We start from the raw sequence: 6,037 nt of genomic DNA on the forward strand, positions 1-6,037 counted from the left end.
ATGTACCAAAATGTTCATTGCAGCTCTATTTACAATAGCCAGGACATGGAAGCAACCTAAGTGTCCATCAACAGATGAATGGATAAAGAAGCTGTAGCACATATATACAATGGAATATTACTCAGCCATAAAAGAAATGAAATTTAGTTATTTGTAGTGAGGTGGATGGACCTAGAGTCTGTCATACAGAGTGAAGTAAGTCAGAAAAAGTAAAACAAATACCGTATGCTAACACATATATATGGAATCTAAAAAAAAAAGAAAAAGAAATGGTCATGAAGAACCTAGGGGCAAGACGGGAATAAAGACACAGACCTAGTAGAGAATGGACTTGAGGATACGTTGAGGGGGAAGTGTAAGCTGTGACAAAGTGAGAGAGTGGCATGGACATATATACACTACCAAATGTAAAATAGAGAGCTAGTGGGAAGCAGCCTCATAGCACAGGGAGATCAGCTTGGTGAATTGTGACCACCTAGAGGGGTGGAAGATGGAGGGTTGGAGGGAGGGAGACTCAAGAGGGAAGAGATTTGGGAACATATGTATACGTATAACTGATTCACTTTGTTGTAAAGCAGAAACTAACACACCATTGTAAAGCAATTATACTCCAATGAAGATGTTAAGAAAGAAAAGAAAGCTTTCCATTTGCTTCTACTTTTATGGAAGATTGTAAAGTTGATGTGAGCTCTTACAGAATGTTCAGCTGTGGTAGTTTGAATTACACTACTCAATTTCAGTTGACTGCCTCCTAACAGCTAAAAGATCCATGGGGCAAAGACTTTCCACTCCACTCTTGGACCTTAGCTCCTCTCTCGCACCCAGTAAGAGTCCCTGACACATTTGCTTTTCTGAAATATATGTGCACGTGAGGAGAGGTTTTGGCATGGGAGGGGGCAGGTTGAGGAAGGGAAGAGGCAGGGACCGAAGGAATGGCAGGAGAGACCTTTCTGATCAGAAACAAACAAATTACTAAAAATACTTTACCCTTTGTACCTGTGAAATGAAGGCTCTTTTGTGTGTTGCACAGCCAAGTTTGGACAGCATCACTCAATGAAGACATTTTCCTTTAGAAATGCCACAAATCACGTTCCAGAGCTTGAATTAATAAAGCCCTTTGCAACAATGTTTCTCTGTGACTGTTCAGTTTTCAAACTGGAAATCTGTAGAATGTCAGTTCCTTTTGAGCTAGAAAAAAAAGTATGACCACATGAAGCCCCTTTTAAAACATTCCTTCAGTGCAAGCATTTTAAATAATTTCTCAAAGTAAAGTTCTATATTTTGAGTGAATAGCATGACACTATGAACTACATCTAACATAAGATTTTGCTTCGACAGGCCTGTCAATGCTCCTTAGTTCCACTGCAGTGAAATGAAAATCATGAGAGCTTGGAAGAAATATCTTCCTCACCCTGATACTCTCTAGTAACTGTGGAATTGTACTATTTTCTTCACCATGGCAACAAAAGCAAACAATAGAGTTCGCTCTCACCTTCTCTGTACAAGGTGATGGGAAAAAAACAGTAACAAAGAGACGTGAAGCAAACACACATTTCAGGAAACAAGGAGTTAAGGAAGCCGTGAACCCCCGGCAGTGTGAGCTCAATGATCAGCACGAAGGACCCTATTTCAGAGTTTTCTAGACTAGGTAATGCGACCTAGGGAAAAGACTTTCAGTTTATACTTGATTAAATCTCAGAATGGGTGACAGTGTCAACCAGTCAACTGAAAGACCAATGATCTCATTTTACAGCAAGGTTATTGTCAGTGAAAGGCATAGATTGACCAGTAATCTTGAAATAAGGCTCTGAATTACTCATATGCAGTGTCATTGAAAAGCAAAGAATTTGTTCTCATCAGCACGTACAGTTCTTTTCGTGATTTTTAGAGAGTCAAAGCTGATTTGCACTATGAAACATTTTAGCCATAACTTTTTTTCAGAAAACAGTTTGGCTTAAAATGTCAGATATTCTCTAGTCTGTTCAATATACACTGTTCAAAATGTTCAAAGCCATTCATCTTTTTCTGACATTCTGAGATCCATAAATGTGTTGTCTTTCACTAGGACATACTGGTATAGGCCAGACTACCAGAAATGGGCCAATTGATTATTCCCTGTTCAGGGAAAAGCGGGGAAAATCACATCAGAGTTTCATTTTGTCACTTGAGAAGCAATGCAAGAATTAACAAATAAGTACTAGGTAATTAGAAATTAAATTATTACCTTGCACCTAGGAAGACAAAATGTTTGATTGAATCGTGGGATTTGACTGATGGAACTTTAAAGATTAAAAAAAATCAATTTGGACATTTATTAAGTAAACAAGGTGACACATACTCTGCTGTGTTCTTGCAGCCAGATAGTTTTTAGTATCATGTTTTACTGAAAACAAAGTTGGCACCTATATTCAGAGGAAAGGTTCAAAATAGTATTTTAAAAATAGAAAATTAATTTGGGAGGACTTTAGGAAAGATGAAGAAGAGAATGCCTATTTAAATAATTGCCCCTTTGAAGCCCAAAAATAGGAAAAAGAATTCCACTAATATTAAAACTAAACAATGGTACCAAAGTGATACTACAGATGTCAAAATTGAACTGACACTTACAACATGGTTTGAAGCAAGTTGAGCACACTGTGTGTCAGCACATAAGGCCCACCATACATGAGCATCCAGTCAGCGTTTGGAAAGTTAGTGAAGGAAAGCAAGGCTCAGAGTTACGAGTTGAGCCCTTACTACGTATCGGGCCTAGTACGAAGGATGTTACCTGAACCATTTCAGTGACTCTTCTTAATAAGTTGGTGCAATTATCATCATTTTATAGATGGTAAAATTAAGATTTTTGCCCAACATCACATAGATGCATTGCTACTATTTGGGTGAGCTTAGATTGTAACACAGGTTTCTTTGACTTTAAAACTTTCCACAAATGACTAAGTGATGAAGTCTTCCAGGGAGTAAGTTCTGGAGTGCCCTACTTGTAACCTTGAACTTGGAAGAAAAGTTGGAAGTGATGTGGTATACTGTGGAAGAAAGAGTACCCCAGTAGCAAATGGTACAGGAGCAGAAGGGAATACAACAACCTGGGCAAATGAAGCAAGGCAGAGGAGAAAAAGGTAGTGTGAGAGTGATGTTTTTGTTTCATTAGGATAATTGTCTAACCAGGAGAGAGCAGACCTAGAAACAAGTCTGGGTTGGGGAGAGATGCAGAATAATAGGTCGAGACCCACTTGTTAAGTCATAGACTGAAATGATTTATGCAGAGAAAATATGAACTGAGCAAACAAGTAAAAGACTGTTGATCCATGGGACACCAAATAAACATGGTCACACCCAAACATAGCTGGCCTGCCCAGAAAAGGCAGAAGAAAGGTCAAATCTAAGGGGATTCCCACAGGTTAGGTTGTATGCTCCTGGTGGAGCTGGCTGGCCTTCAAGGCAGAGTTTGCAACAGATATAGAAAGAAAGCACACAAAGAAAGCTTTAGATTTTAGTTGTTATATTAATTCAGATTCCAAGTTGGGCGGCTCCAGGAGTCTCAGAATCTTCTGCAGTGGGTACTATGATGCCTGAGGTAGGTCCTTATTTAGGAGAAACACATGAATAGTTTCATGTCCAGAGTCATGGTGCCAGTAGTTCACATTATGGCTGACCTCACAATATTGATCCAGTTGCAATATAAGTAAGTCACTTTTAAGCTCTAAGCCTCTTTTTAATCAAAAGTTCTATTATCCTTTAGGACTACTGAGTTTATCTAGTCTGCCTGTGGGTTCTGATGGTGTCCCCTTCACAAGAGACTAAAGATTTGGTGGGTTAGGCCTAGGCTGGAGAAGATATACCAGCTTTAAGTTAGCAGTGTGACTTATACGTTATACAATGCCAATTCTGGAGACTAAGAGACAGCTTTCAATTTGAGATGGTGTTGGATGTGCTCAGTGGCTTAATTGTAGCTTGTTGTTAACTTGCACCAATTAGGTAGCATAAGGATAAATTACAAAATGTTCCTACTTAAAACAGTTATACAGATTCACTGTACAATATTTAAAAATCATTTGAAAAAGTCTGAATTGCTCAGCAGTATTCCCTGATAACCATATTAATGTTTTGCTTTGTTTCTGTACAGTTTTGGGACTTTCTGATCTCCTCATTACAGGAACTTTGTCTCTTTTATCTTGATAACCCTGAATTTGGCATAAATGTTTTATAAGTATAGACTTTCCTCATGTAGCAACAGTAAATATTGTTTTTTGAAAAGTTCTACAGCTTTTCTGACAACTCCCTTTTATCTGGTATAGCTGTTTTTACCTAAAACCATACTAAATAAATACAGGAAGTGATATTTGATCTCATGGTTCAGATTTGATTACATACCATATTTTGGATAGAATTGTGCTGATTAAATGCTCCTACCAGAGGTGGCAGGAAACCCACTAAAATCATTATACCATTGACGTGTACAATTATATGGAAAAAATGCATCTAAATTGGAGTCAAGTGTGCTCTTTACAGGAGCGTTAAACATTGTCCCTATAATGTTATCCACCCTTTTCAGTGACTTCTTCATATATCCAAATTCTACATCCACTGCAGGTCCATCTCATCGTGTATTGTGAATGAACGGAGTCTGAATTCATTAATATGTATGACATAAAGGAGGATGCGAGTATCATGCACTCTTCATTTCTAGAGTGCTAGAGGTAGCCAGTTGCGTTAGAATGCGTCCTATTTCTCCACTCAATTGAATATATTTTTTAATAGCTTTTCATTTAGTGGCAGATTTTTTTCAGATTTTTTCATGAATTAAAGTGGATTGGTAAATTCTTGAATTAATGAATTGTATCAGGAGGACACTGGCCTGAGCTAAGATATACATGTGTTGGTACTGAGGGGTTGACTGTCCCCAGGCACCTATGTGCACGAGCTAAGTGTAATAAGAGAAAGAGAGCCTACCAGGAGGAAGTTATATATAGGACTGTCCACTACAGAGATGAAATATAGTGAATGGAAAAGCGAGTATGATGAATGGGCCCAGCCCAGGCCTATGAACTACATCAGAGCTTTTGACTAAGAGTAGCAAAAGTAGAAGCTGAAGGACTGTTCTCATGGGGACTTTGAAACATGTGCTTTCTGAAGCGTGACGTAGAGTGGGTTGCTGCCTTTGCCTCATCCACCCCTTTTATTTGGTATTCTGCACTGTGAGAGTTCTAGGGCATTGATGGTGGTACCTGAAAGGGCAGCATCAGTGTCTAGACAAATAGCTTGTAGAGTAGGCTGAATAACGGGTGCCCCAAAATATCCACATTATAATTCCCACTGCCTTCAGTGTATTACTGCTATGGAATGAATGTTTGTGCCTCCCTCAAATTCATATGTTAAAGCCTAATCCCCAAGGTGATGACATTTGGAGGTGAGACATTTCAGAGGTAATTTCATTTAGATTAGGTCATGTGGACTGAGTCTGCAGGATGTGATTAATGACCTAATAAAAAGGGAAAGACACAGGAGAGCAGTTGGGGTCCTCACTCTGAACTTGGACTTCTCAGTCTACAGAACTGTAAAAAATAAATGTTTGTTGTTTAAGCTACCCAGTATGCAGTATTTTGTTATAGTATCTCAAAGTGACTAAGACAATTACCATTCATGGGTAAAGGGACTTTGTAGATGTGATTTAGCTGAAGATCCTGAGGTGGGGAGGTTATCCTGGATTTTTCAGGTGGGCTTAATGTTATTGTAAGCGTCCTCATAAGGAGGAAGCAGGAAGATCAGAATCAGAAAAGGATGTGACAAAGGAAGCAGAGATTGTAGTAATGCACTCTGTAGATGGAACAGGGGCCCATGAGACAAGAAATACAGGCAGCTTCTAGAAGCTGGAAAAGAGAAGGTCATTGATTCTCCCTCAAGCCCTCATAAGGAACTCAGCTCTGCCGACATTTTGATTTTAGCCCCATAAAACCCATTTTATGGTACTTCTGACCTCCAGAATTATAATAAGTTTGCATTATTTTAAGCCACTCAGTTTGTGATAATTTGTTACAGC

Source organism: Mesoplodon densirostris, chromosome 5, assembly GCF_025265405.1.
Source record: "Mesoplodon densirostris isolate mMesDen1 chromosome 5, mMesDen1 primary haplotype, whole genome shotgun sequence".
Taxonomy (NCBI): Eukaryota; Metazoa; Chordata; class Mammalia; order Artiodactyla; family Ziphiidae; genus Mesoplodon; species Mesoplodon densirostris.